Source organism: Equus przewalskii, chromosome 22 (genome assembly GCF_037783145.1).
Source record: "Equus przewalskii isolate Varuska chromosome 22, EquPr2, whole genome shotgun sequence".
NCBI classification, from domain to species: domain Eukaryota; kingdom Metazoa; phylum Chordata; class Mammalia; order Perissodactyla; family Equidae; genus Equus; species Equus przewalskii.
The window spans coordinates 45093615-45108683 of NC_091852.1; the positions used below are offsets into that span (position 1 = coordinate 45093615).

The 15069-nt window shown below is 36.7% G+C and overlaps 1 pseudogene; it reads right to left on the reverse strand.

Annotated features, from left to right (window-relative positions):
- Positions 1–685: 685 nt before the first annotated feature.
- On the reverse strand, positions 686–9326 carry LOC103555330 (14-3-3 protein zeta/delta pseudogene; annotated as a pseudogene).
- Between the last annotated feature and the right edge of the window lie 5743 nt (positions 9327–15069).

Sequence of the window (15069 nt, forward strand, 5' to 3'; positions counted from 1 at the left end):
AGCTTAATACACATGTTCTTAATTATGCTTAAGTTGGTACTAAAAATTTCATCAGGAATTAAACAAACCTATCCATCACCTCAAGTTATTTCTGTTAACCATTTTCACAGTTGTGTAGGTACAACACAAAAATGTAAAAAACAAATCTAAAAAAAGTCAAACTCATATTTTGTTTGTTTTACTGCTGTGATTGACATATATGAAGTAATGGGTATCAGGAAATTCATTTTCACCTCATCTTTGCTTGTGTGTTTGTTCTAAGGTTGCCTAAAATATTTGGATACAAATAAGTGTATCAAAAATAATGAAAGTAAACAACAGGCAACTTTACAAATTGTGGAGTATGAACCATTACTGCTCTTATACAGAGCAAAGTTTCTCTCAAGGAACACTTCTGTAGCTGTAGTCAAAGTGTGCACAATGAGATTGTGCATTCCACTGAGACACTTGGTTTGATAGGTAATACCATCGAGGCATCTGTTTCTGCTGCAGCCCTTGGCTCCACACCTTAAAGGACCCACAGTAACTTCACCTCTGACTAGAACCAATTCCTCCTTGTCCCCCTACCAGGCAGTTTTCTTTGCTTAGACATGGAAGCTGTTTTAACACTGGCCCTTGTGAAGCACGATGTACCAAAAGTGCTATGCCAAACATTTATAATTTGTGGAAAAACTCCACATCCCCATATTGAGCACCTCAAAATGAAAACAGATAACTCTCTAATTGTTAACTATCTCTGCTCCCCTAATATTAAACATAAAAACCATATGAGAAAGATAGAAATTCAGAGAGAAGTAACATAAACCTGTCACAAATCATAAACAAAAAACTATCTGTGGGACAGCCTGGATGACAAATGTTCTACTATGTACATTTTAAAATGAGGCAGGCAAAAGTTGGGAGGCTGGTTAATTTTCCCCTCTTTCTCCTGCTTCTGCTTTGTCTCCTTGGGTATCCCATGTCCACAATGTCAAGTTGCCTCTCAGTCATTGCCTATTAGGGTGCCGTCTTTGTATGACCCTTCGCTTAATGTATCAAATTCAGTAATGGTTTCATCAAAAGCTGTCTTTGCAAGAGAGCAGGCTTTCTCAGAGGAGTTCAGATCTCATAATAGAACACAGGGAACTAAGGACCAGACCCAATCTAATAGGATGAGTCCATTGCATTTCTTTTTTGCTAATTTCAAAAGCTTCTTTGTATGCTTTTGGTGACCCATCCACAATCCCTTTCTTGTCCTCACCAGCAGCAACCTCAGCCATGTAACGATATTAGTCTCTTTTCGTTTTCAGATGGAAGATTTTGCTCTCTGCTTGTGAAGCATTGGGATTGATATCTTTTCCAAAAGAGATTGTACATCATTGCAGGTGTGCTCTAAGCTTGATCTCAATTTTCCTTCTGTTGTCATGAGTCATCTGTTGCTTTTTCTCAGCGTCTTCTCTCTTTAGCTCAATACTTGAGGTGGCTCTCCAAAATGACCTACAACTTCTTACATTTTTTATAAGTAACTGAGAGAAGATGATTCTCGTCATTGGCTAATTCAGCTCCTTGCTCAGTTATAGACTTCTTGCAGGCTGCCGTGTCATCATATTGCTGAGCCTGCTTGGTCAGTTTGGCTTCGGTTCCGGCTTATTTTTATCCATCATGAATATTTTGTGTCTGGAGTGGTTCTTGGAGGATGGACAGAGGCCCAGCGGTCTCTGCCTTTTTGTTTTCAAAGATACTTTTATCAGATTAATGATCTTCTCATCTATTCCTGAATTACTGAAAGTTTTCTTTTAAATCATGAATTTCGGTTGCATTTTATCACACAATTTTCTCACACCTATTTGAAATAAACATATTTCTTTTCTCTTTTAGTATCTTAACGTGGCAAATTATTTTTATGGATTTCCTAATCATAAGCCTGAAGAAGAGCAGTTTTGTAATTTTCTTTTTATATAATTTTTTGTTGCTGTTATATGTATCCATAGTAAGTATATTTTTCAGTTGTTTTTAACTTTATTGAAAAGTATGTCATGCTATATGCAGTAATTAAGGAATTTTTCACTAATAATATATTGTTTCCTACATATTATTACATATAGCTAAAATTCATTCATTTTGATTGTTTCATATTTCATTGTGTAAATAAACAATTTGTGTGTTTATTCATATCAGTTATTGGGACTTTTTATAAGCTATAAAAGTAAAGACAGTATATAGCTGGCATAGGGATAGAAAACCGGCCAAAGGAATAGAACAGAGAATGAAGACTAGACTCATGCATTCACAGAACTTCAGGTACATCAGAGATGCAATACATCAGGTACATCAGGATGCAATAAATGAAACTGGAAAACTGGTTATCCAGAAAAATAAAATCATCTCCAGCTAGATTAAGGATTTGAATATTAAAAACAAAACTGTGAACATCTTAGTGAGCATATTGGTGAGCATATTTTAGGCACAAAAATTATTGACAATATTTGACAATATTAAAATTAAGAAATTCGGTTCATTGAAAAATAAACCTAAGTGAAAACATGTGATAAATGAGACAAAGTTATCAGCATTAAACACAGCAAAAAAATAAATTTTATCAAGACAGTTAAAGAACTCCCACAAATTAGTAGATAAAGCACCAAAAGTGGGAAACAGTGGGACACAAGACATGAAAAGGCATTTCACAGCTGAAGAAATGCATATGGCTAGTAAAGAGATTAGAAAATGTTTGACCTCACCCATTGTCAGGGCAATGTAAATCAAGATATCTATCCCTATGCCAGCTATATACTGTGTCTACTATTACAGCTTATAAAAGTCTTAACAACTGATATGAATAAGCACACAAGAAATTGTTTATTTACACAATGAAATATGAAACAACAGTCAAAATGAATGAATTATAGCTATATGTAATAATATGTGGGAAACAATATATTACTAGTAAAAAATGGATTAAAAACATAAATGTAAGACCTGAAATTGTAGAACTCCTTAAAGAAAATGTAGGGAAAAATCTCCCTGAAATTGGTTTTGGGAACAATTTTTTGGATCTGACTCCAAACGCAAAGTTTACAGCAAACTAAAAATCTTCTGTACAGCAAAGAAAATGATCAACAAAATGAAAAGGCAACCTGTGGAATGTGAGAAAATATTTTCAAATTAGACATCTGATATGGGGTTAATATCCAAAATATATAAGGAACTTACATAAATCAATAGCGAAAAGACACAAATAATTCAATTAGAAAGTAGACAAAGGAAATTTTACAGACATTTATCCAAAGAAGACATACAAATGTCCAACAGGTATATGAAAAAGTGCTCAACATCTCTAGTCATCAGGGAAATGCAAATCGAATCCACAGTGAGATATCCTTGCACACCTGTTAGGATGGCTTTTATAAAAAAGACAAGAGACAACAAGAGTTGATGAGGGTGTGCAAAAAAGTGAACCTTTGTGCACTTTTGGTGGGAATGTAAATTGGCACATCCATTATGGAAAGTAATATGGAAGTTCCTCAGAAACAAAAAATAGAACTGCCATATGACCCAGCAATCCTACTTCTAGGTATATATCCAAGGAAATAAAATCAGTTATCTTGCAAAGATATCTGCATCCTCATGTTCATGGCAGCATCATTCTCAAAAGCCAAGATATGGAAATAATCTAAATGTCTGTTGACAGACAAATGGATAAATAAAGTGTGTTTATATATACTTATTTATATATATATATACACATACACACAATGGAATATTATTCAGTCATAAAGAGAAGGAAAACCTGCCATTTGCAACAACATGGATGAATCTGGGGTACATTATGCTAAGTGAAGTAAGAAACAGAAAGACAAATCCTGTATGGTCTCACTTAATGTGGAGTCTACCAAAGTCAACGTCATATAACTAGAGAATGGAATGGTCATTGCCAGGGACTGGGGGTTGGGGAAAATGGGGAGACTTTGGTTAAAGGGTAAAAACTTTCAGTTATAAGATAAACAATTTCTGGGGATCTAATGCATAGCATGGTGACTATAGTTAATTATACTGCATCGTGGACTTTAAATTTGCTGAAGGAATAGATATGAAGTATTGTCACCACACACACAAAAATGATAGCTACTATATGAAGTGATGGATGTGTTAATTAACTTGATTGTGGTAATTATTTCACAATGTAAACATATATTAAATCATCACACTGTACTATCTAAAAAAAAATGCACTTCCATGCAGCCCAACAGTGTCACTTCCAGATATTTACCCAAGAGCAACGAAAAAATATGTGCAAAGACTTGTTGGTGAATATTCACAGCAATTTTATCCAGAGTAGCCAAAGAGTGGAAACAACACAAATGTCCACCAGCAGGCAAATAATCTGTAGTGCATCCATGTAATGAAATACTACTTACAAATAAAAAGAAATGAACCACTGATACCTGCAACATGACTGGATCTCAAAAGAATTTGGATGAAGAAAATAAATCAGAAAATAAGTACCTCTGACATGATTCCATTTACATGAAACTCTTAAAGAGTCTAAACTATAGTGAAAGAAAGCAGATAAGTGGTTGCCTGGGGCTGGAGCTGGAGGTGTATTGACTTGGAAAGGAGCACCAGGCAGCTTTTTGAGATGATGGAGGTATTCTGTCTAGATTGTGGTAGGGGTTAGCCAAGTCTATACATTTGTCAAAATTCATTTAACTCTATACTTACAATGGGTGTATTTTATTCTCTATAAATTGTACCTCAATAAAATTGACAAAGAAAAAGAATCTGGCCTTCATCTTGGGTGGTATGTTTACAAATGTTTATTACATCAATGTAAACAAACAAGCAATCCAGTCACATAAATGTAGTAAATACACACATACATAAAGGAAGTCACAAATGGGCCAATTGGATTATGATCAATCCAAGTCTGTGAACTTGAGATCCATTACATTTTCAAAATATAACATGTCTGCCCATGCTAATTCGCTATGCCTTTTAGAGAATTTAAATGAAGATTTACTGATGTCCTAGTGAAGCCAGGTACTTGAGGGTTACTATAGATGTTCAATAAGAACATGATTGCCTTTTGACCTTGTTCCCAACACAAACTTAGATGAAAATAAGTTAATCTTATCAAATTGCTGTTTTCACTTTGTTTCCCTTTTTTTTCCCTTTGCTGTGACCCTTTGTTTCTCCTAAGCTCCTCCTGCCAAGCCACTTAGCTCTACAAACCACCCCCACCCCCGTTGCCTGCTCTTGTTAAGGCAAATTTGGGAGAATCCATCCTCCCACCTTCTTGTTTTGGCCAATTGTAATAAACCTTTCTCCATCTCTAAGCACAGATGTCTCAGTGATTGATTTACTGCACATCAGGCATACGAACTTGACATTAAGAGGTTTGCTGTCACTAGCACTGGCATGTGTTTATAATATCTTCAATAGGGACATGAATTACTATTGGCCTGATATTTGAACATTTATTGGAAATATAAAGAGATTTACGTGACTCTTTAGCTGCTCTCTACTATTAATACATACTGAGAAAACTATGGATAATCTGGAATGTTCAAAGGTTCCTGTGGGGATAATGTCTGATTCTAGTTCCCTGGAGTTATAAGGCAGAATCAGGGAGGGAAGAAGAGACAAGTGCAGAGGAGGTGCAGATACTCTCTTTACTGGAATCCAGGGTGGAAGCAGAAGCTTGATGTACCAAAGGGCCAAAGCAGAAGAAAGTCAGAATGCCAGCCAATGTAACTATGTTTCATTGCTTAGATTCCATTTATTTCTCTAAAAATTTAGATGGGTAAAACTTCATTCCAGCCTAGCCTACAGCTTTTTATAATAGGTAAAAATCACCTTAATATACAAAGAATGGAGAACATGGTTTGAACTTAAAATTGCTTAAATCTCTAAAAGTGACTGAACTTTATACAATTATATAGACATCATTTCCTAAGAATTCCAGACAGCCATCACTTTAATTTTTCTGACACTACTGATTAATGGAGATAACTAAACTATTGCTCCAATCCCTTAATTATCTTTCAGATATTGTCCGGATTGTTTTCTTGTACTGACATCCATGGCCATTCTTCTTGATTGAGAGACGTAGAAAACAAACATGGAGAGAGGAAGGTCAGGAGTCAGGTAAAGCTGGGTTCACAGTCTAACTCTGTGACTTAGCAGCTATTTGACGTTGAGCAAATAACTTTTCTATGCTCTGGTTTCCTCATCTGTAATATCAAGATAAGAGTATTAGTAATTATCTATTTATAGGTTTTTATATGTTTATAATATTAAATGAAGTAATACATGCAGGACAATTAGCACAGAGTAAGAACTCAACACATGATAGTTATAAAGAATGTATTTGGAAATAATTTTGTTTCAAGAAAATGTTTATATAATGATACTTTGTGCTACAGCTTGGTTTTGAACTTTGAAAGACTAATTTTCTACCAAAGAGAGGCTGGACTCAAAATCCTTCTCACTTCAGAAAATAACCTGTAGAAACAGACTCTCAGTGGACTTGTCTGTGTTTGGAAACCTATGCATCAAACAGAAAATGATTAACTGAAGACAGAAAGAACAAGTTTGCTTTTATTTCTTGAAGAGGTATCAACAACCCTGTGTGTAACTGTGTGATCCTTCTCACTGTCAAAGCAGACGAAAATGTGCTGGGTAGGGGCTGGGGCTTTACTCCAATCCCTCAGACCTGCATTTGACAGGCACTTCTTATCTCTCTGGATTTTTTTCCTTGTGCAGATTTGGAAGGGCATCTATACATTTTCCTTCTCTTCAGCTGAAAACAAGCTAAACTAAACCAAACTAAACTAAATAGAATAATTCAAACCCTCCTCAACCAAACAAGACCACCTTTGAACATGTACTTGTGTATCATGATATAACCAGAAACATTTCCTTCATATCAGTATCTGTGATTCTAAAGAAAAAGAGCATTGGCCTGGGTTAGGAAACATTACAAACAACGTTATGGTGATGTTAGGACCTTCCAGGAATGATAATTTATTGCCATGACAAAACTGGGTACGTTTTCAATTCAGATCTGGAGTGCCTTACCCTCCTCAATGGTCCATGTGGGAGAGAAATACTCATTCCCTTGACTCATAGTTATTTATATCCTTAATCAGCCTTTTTTTCCACATGAGAACCAATTTAAGGAAAATAAAGATATTAAAAGTTATATTTAACAATAAGAATAGTTTTTAAAAACATATCTTTAAAAAAATGATAAATGATGTTGGATAGGATGTAGAGAAAAGGGAACCCTCATACACTGCTGGTGGGAGTGCAAACTGGTAGAGCAACTATGGAAAACAGTATGGAGATTTCTCAAAAAATTAAAAATAGAAATACCATATGATTCAGCTCTCCCACTACTCATTGTTTATCCAAAGAACTTCAAATCAATGATCCAGAGAGATTTATACACCCCTTTGTTCATTGTAGTATTAGTCACAACAGCCAAGATGTGGAAGCAACCCAAGTACCCTACTATAGATGAATGGATAAAGATGTGGTATATATGTGCAATGGAATACTCCTCAGCCATAAAAAAGACAAAAATTGTCCCATTTGCAAAAACATGGATGGACCTTGAGGGTATGATGTTAAGCAAAATGAGCCAGACAGAGAAAGACAAGTACTGCTTGATTTCACTCATATGTGGAAGATAACAAACACATGGATAAAGAGAACTGAATAGTGGTTACCAGAGCGGAAGGGGATTCGAGGCTGGGCAAAAGGGATAAAGGAGCACATACATATGGTGATGGATAAAAATTAGACTACTGGGGGTGAGCACAAGGAAGTATATTCAGGAATTGATGAACAATAATGTACACTCCCAAATTACACAATGTTATGAAACATTATAATCCCGATAAAATTCCTATAAAAAATGGTTAAGATAATAAATTTAAAAAAAGATAAATGGTCATTTTAAAATATCCAAACACTATAATAAAATAAAATACCACCAATACCCAGAAAGAGTGACATTTAACAGATAAGAAAACATATTCATTCTATTTGACTTCTCTGAATCCCAAAGAAACGTGCATATTCATACAACTCAGACTACCTATTTTATTGTACAAAATAATTCCAATGAGAAAGTAATTTTGTTTTTTTTTTCATATTAGAGAAGTAGTGAGAAGGAGGCAGCTTCCTAAGAAGTGCTCATCCTGAAATTAAATTGAAGGCTGTGTTCTGAACCTGTATGATCTTATTCTACCGTTAGTTGGTCACTGCTGATCTATACTGTAGATTACACCAACTGCTGTCTTAGTTCGTATTCCCAGTTTTTCTTGTTTGTTTAATAACTGAATCTCATTGCTAGTCAGGACTAGGAACCTCAAGGTTTATCCTGCTTGTTTAAGTCAGACTGTCCTCTAGGCTGTTCAGTGACGGGCTTTTCTGTGAGAACAGGACCTTCTGGGAGTTTAACGCAGAGCATGGTGATTATAGTTATAGTTATACTGTATTGTATGCTTGAAATTTGTGAGGAGATTAGATCTTAAGTGTTCTGACACACAAAAAGGAAACTGAGCTGAGTTGATGGGTATGTTAATTAGCTTGATTGTGGTAATCATTTCACAATGTACACATATGTCATACATCACACTGTACACCTTAAATATATATAATTTTGGTCAATCATATCTCCATAAAGCCGTAAAAAAATATGGGCCAGAAACCATAACTTACAATTACTGAAAGATCAAGCCTTAGCCTTTTCTCTGTTGAAGTTTCTTTTTAAAGGAGAATGCATGAGGCCTTTAAATATTTAAGACGTCTCTAAAAGAAGGAAGTGGAGAGACACAAATCACAGCTATAAAACCCATAGGCTGATTAAGTCAGAGCTGAGGAAGCATTTTATTTCCTCTCTGAAGTCCGAATCTTCTGCTCCTAATTTTATTTTCTTAGGGTGGTATACCTTGGACTTCATCTAAGTTCTGGGTTCCTAATCTTGTCAGCCATTTTTTGGATCACTCTCTTCTCTAGTACGATCTCTGATGACTAGGCCCTCACCCTGCCCCCCGCCTGCCCCCGCTTCAATCTTTGAACTGTGACCAAGACCCAATATTCTATTACAGGAGATGCATACCAGTTAAACTAGCCAACCAAACATATATACTATGCAGCATTTTTCACTGCTCTAAATATAGTGATTAGCAGAATATCTAATTTTTCACCAGGAGTTGTGTTAAATATTTAAAACAACAAAGAAATCATGAACAAATCTGGGGTTTTATGATGACCCACCACTTACTGAATCCATGACTTTGAACAATTCTTTTACTTTTCTGTACTTCAGTTGCCATGTTGGTAAAATGAGAAAAATATGAATATATTTATAATTTATGCAAAAGCATCTGTACATAGTAGGTATTCACAAAGTAAATCTTTAATTTTCAGTATTTTCTATGATGAAACTAATGTATATTTTCATAAACTGCTGTTTTAGCTTTGGGGTGAAAATGATTTAGTTCTAAATTCAGTGAAAGTCTGTATGTTGAAGCCAATTCCAGCACCTTGATCACCAAAGCAAAAACTGAGTGCTAACACTACCAAGTGACAGCAAGTGATTCAACTTTCTCTTTACTGGATTGTTTTCTGGTTAAGTTAACACACATTTCAAAACTCACCCAGAGCATTGCCTTTTGGCTTTGACACTGAACTTAAAATGATGATATTTCAGGGAAAACTGAAATGCAAAGGATGTTATGTTGCATTTACTTTAAGGTTCATTCACTCTGACTTTTACATGACTTGTTAGACATTAGCCTCCCTGTTTTGAAAAGGCCAGGTACATCAGGGTTAGTGCAGAGGGTGAACACCATTAGTCTGCACTTTATCACTGTCATCCAGCTGCTGAATGGCTGCATTTTGCATTCCACAGGTAATGGAGGATTTCAGAGCTATTTCTACTCTTATACAAGTCAAGACTTATCAGAGAACTCAGGGTTTCTGATTTTAAGTAGGAAAGACTTTTTCTACCCCAGTTCCTCAAGTAGCCTATGACAAGGGATTTTCACATATTGAGGGATACGGGGTAACTATTCCCATTCAAAACTTATTCGGCTTGAACTAAAAAGCCTGACTTATGGCTTACCAAACATATACTGTACTCCTGCTTAACTAATAAAGTAAAGAATGTACTCTCTGAAGATAAGAATGCATACTTCTCCTCCTGCGCCCTACTGGTAACACCCTAGTGGAAACACCCAGATTAGTCCCTTTCTGACATCACAGTCATGTTGAGCTCCTAATATGCAACTGAACACCTCTTTAAAATTTTGATGAAAATGTACCCTAGATTTGTTTAACGTGAGTTTGTTCTAAAATGATATAAGACTCTACTGATACCCATGCTGCTCCGAACACCTTCTAAGGCCTTCCTGGGTTATAATCCCCCTTCTGGCTCATAATAAATTCACCTCAATTTTGATTTATAGGTTGGTTATGGAATATTTGTGTCGACACCTACATTCAACTTACAATAAGAATATAGTAATTATTGTCTGTGGTTGCATTTTGTAACCTATTCACGAACTCTACAGTAGAATTAGTTCAGAACTTATTATTTAAATATGTAGTAATTGTAAGACAGACCCAAACTTTGCTTTAAATATTTGCGTTAGCCTGGATTGTGACCAACATCAAATATCGTAATCAGATGCACCTTGAGTTGTCATTCATTTTTTGCATTAACTCAGAGATCTGCGATTTCGGAAACTGAAATAAGAACATGTTCACTCAACACAGCACCATCTCCCCTGCTCCCTTCTAAGCTCAGCCCAACAGGCGGAAGCACCCAAACCCTGACAGTTTTATTTGGGCATTAAGCAGAGATTTTATTTCACTTCATTACATCTTATCACACTTTTCATTTTTTATTCTGCAATGGCAGGCTCATCTTCCTCTTACACCGCCAGAGGCTACCAGTTGGTAATAAATCTCAGCTTCAAACCCACTCAGAAGAGGAGAAATCAAATGAGTAAAAAAGGAAGTAGACCATAGCTGCTGCTTCCATTCATACTCATAGATTTTCTGCAACCTTAGGGGACTTGTTACGATCCTAAGTGTAACTGAGGGACGAACATGATTTGTATGTGGGGAGAATTGGATTGCAATTTTGACCCTGGATTTCACTAATTGAAAACCTTAATGTTTCTGGCATACACATTTCCATATTTACAAATTAAAGATTGGACTAAATAATCTTTATGTCATTGTCAACTTGGAAAATACATGCTTCAGACAAGAGAAGAAACATTTATTTTTTGTGTAAGTAGCTGTGTGCATGCTCTTGATTCTCAATTAATAGAAGAATAACCGACTTTTTAGCTCTTGGTATGTTTTGGTAGTAATATCACTTTAAAAATAAATATATGCTTTTTGTGATAGTTGATTTTATGAGTCAACTTGGCTGGATCATGGGGTGCTCAGACATGTGGATAAACATTTTTTCTGGGTGTGTCTGTGAGAATGTTTCTGGAAAAGAGTAACGCTTGAATCTGTGAACTGAGTAAAGCAGATTGCTCTCCCCAGTGTGCACGGGCGTCATGCAATCTGTTGAGGGCCTGAAAAGAATAAAAAGGCAGAGCGGAGAAGAATTTGCTCTCTGTCTGACAGGATGAGCTGGGATGTTGGTCTTCTGCCCTTGAGCTGGGGTTTAAATCATTAACTCCCCTGGTTCTCGGGCCTTTGCACTGGAAGTGGAGTTTACACTGCTGGTTTTGCCGATTCTCAGACCTTCAGACTTGGACTGAAATGATACCACTGGCTTTCCTGGGTATCCAGTTTCAAGAAGACAGATTGTGGGAATCCTCAGCCTTCATAATTATGTGAGCCAATTTCTTATTTTATATATCCATATAATACATTATTATATATATATCTTATTGGTTCTGTTTCTCTGGAGAACCTTGACTAACACTTTCCTTTTTCAAAAACTGTAGTTTTCAAAATGATTGGCAAATCAGTAATTTACATTATTTGATTTCACATTTTCACATGCCCCTCAAAACATTGTACATATTACCTTACTTTTTTCCTATTTTTCCTTTTGTTAAAAAATGAAAATCCTTTGATATAACTGGGCAGGTATTGCCATCTCCATTTTAAGAATGATGGATTCAAGACGAGGAGAAATTAAGTGGCTTAGTAAAGCTTTTATGGGTAGTTAGCATGAGAAAGAGTACAACTCAAGTTAGCTAACTGTTGTACATGCTAATTTGCTTTTTAAAATCAATATCATTGTGAAATATACAGAAATGTTCATAGTACTTGTGCAGTTTAACAACAGTTGTGAAGAGAACACTCGTGTAACTTCCACACAAGTGAAGTAGTAGAAAATCGCTCGTATCTCAGAAGGCTCTCTCCATCTCTTCTGCGCCAAATATCAATTGATTGCCTCTTACCTTCAAACTCCCCTTTTTAAAATCTGCTGTTTGATAACGGAGCCTTAGGCATTTTTGTTTCTTTGCTGCCAACGCGATATTAAGCGTCGTCGGTAGAGGGAGCTAGAGGGACTTCGCAGGAGGAAGGGGCGTCTCTGATTGCAACGTGCCGCCGTTGGCGTCTTTCTCCTAAAGTATTGTCTGTAGGTGTGTGCAGCCTGGTTGATGCTGGATCCTCAACGTGGTGATGTCCCCCTCCCTCTGGGTCTGCCCGCCAACCTCGGCCCTCCTGCATCGCAGAGGGATGTTTCCTGCTTGTCCAGTGGCTCTGAACCAGGTTTGGCCTGTACAACTCAATGAATTTCGTGCCTTGGGCTTCAACTATGCTTTCTTAACAAGGTCTGAATCCCTTCCAAGGTGGTCCTTCCGTGTGTACCTACCGCATTCTTCACAATCCTAGTTGCATATTGGTCGTTACTGCTCTGTTATCGTGGTTTGGGACCCTGACTGATACACCTTACAAATCACAGATCCCTCATTTCTCCCCAGAGGCAGCTGCTATCCTAACTCATTTAAAATGATTTTCTTGAGTTCCTTTATAATTTTGCTACTCACATATACGTTTTTAAAAATACTAAACCAGTTTGAAAAATAACCTGCTAGTGCATGTGGGTGTAAGGGGTGTGCATGTGCAAATATGCTGTCAATGAAAACGTGTGTTACAAATGAGTAGATGCCTGCAGAGCTGGAGGGTGGCTGGGTACCATGTGCTTGCACACTTAGGGGTGCACGTGTACTGTGAGTATGGAGGCAGAAGGAGTATGAGTGTGTATCCTTATGGTACCTGTGCAAGCGTGTGTGTCGTGTGTGTGTGTGTGTGTGTGTGTGCCTGAGTGGAAGCTGGAGGCTCTCTGCCCAGGGAGCCCCAGCTTCTAAGCTCCAAAGACCTCCGCTTTGGACTCCAACTGAGGCCTGCAGGGTGGCGAGTTTCCGTTCTCTTGGTGCCGAGGGCTGTGCTGGGTTTCATCCCACGTTTAAACATAGTTTCATTTTGCTTTTTTTAGAACTTTATATAAACACAGTGTATAATCTTTTGTTACTTGCTCTTTTTTGTTCAAAATGATGTCTTTTAGATACACGAATGTTCTTGTATCTGTGATCTGCTGTATTTATATACCCACAATGGATTTCCCGTTCTAATACTATTGGTCATGTCGATTGTTTCCGATATTTGACAATTATGTCCAATTGTGCTCTAAACATTCTTGTACCTGCTGCGAATAAGTATTTTTATCTCAATAGACTGTGCACAGGGGTGAAATTTCTGAATCAAAGGAAATACATCTTCAAGATGTTTAGGTTTCGGTATACTGTTTACCAAAGAGGTCCTTCCAGTTTACAATCCCTTCAGCCATATGTGGGAAATCTTCTAACTCTCTATGTTAACCATTTAAATATTAAGAAAAATGCTATTATTTAGCATTTTCATGACTTCTGAAATTTAGTGCCTTTGCATATGTTTATTAGTAATTTGAGTTCCTCTTTTGTGAAATGCCTGCTTCAAGTCTTTTACTTATTTTTCTATTGGGTTGTCTGACTTTTTAGGAGTTTTCTTCCTTGCCATATATAATCTGGATAAAATCATTTCTCAGCTGTGTGTGTTGCAAATACCTTCTATTCTATGGCTCTTCACTTTTTTTTTAAATGGTGTCTTTTGTAGAAGGCAAAATTATGCTCCTAATTTTAAGATAGTTGAGTTTATTAGTCTTTTTCTTCATGGCTACAGCTTTTTTGTGTTTTGTTTAAGAAATCCTTTTCTACCAAGGCTATTAATATATTCTTCCAAATTACCTTCTAAAAGCTTTATGGTTTTGCCTTTCACATTTAGGTTTTTAATCTACCTGGAATTGATTTTTTTATATGGCGTGAATGCACTTGCTATTATGCCATAATTTCTGAAAACCAAATCAACGAGGTCACCATTACCATTTAGTTTATACATCCACAGTTTGGAGAGAGGCCGCCTCACGTACCATGATGCTGAATTGGGGAGGGGGAGGAGGGAAGCGTTTAATTTTTAAGAAAACAGTAATTAAGTTCTTACTGAGTTCAAACCCAGTGGTGTTTTACTTACATAACCTCAAAAAAGCTTATTTTATAGATAAACCAATTAAGGGTTAGAGAATTTAAGGAGCTTTTGGCCAGGGTCACATACAGTGTCAATTTGAGCAAGGATTCAAGTTTTTACCATTTAACTCAAGATCTTCTGCTACTTCTCTTTGTCAAGGGATAGTGTGTGTGTGCACACATGCGCCTGTGTTCTTCCAATTTCCTTTGTTTTTCTGTGCTTTACATTTGAAATTTGGATTTTCCTGCAATTATCCACTATCTCCGATTCCTATTATGAGTTTTGCCTATACTCAGAGATACCCCACTTTCCTTACAAGTGTTTTCAAAGTAGTGCCACATGCAGAGTTATGCTTCTCTTTCCCTGTTTACATCACAATATCTTTCAGTAAAAATGTTTTATTCAAGAAATATAAGGGCTGGCTCCATGGCCAAGTGGTTAAGTTCGCCCGCTCTGCTGCGGCGGCCCAGGGTTTTGCTGGTTCGGATCCTGGGCGCGGACATGGCACCACTCCTCAGGCCACGTTGAGGGGGC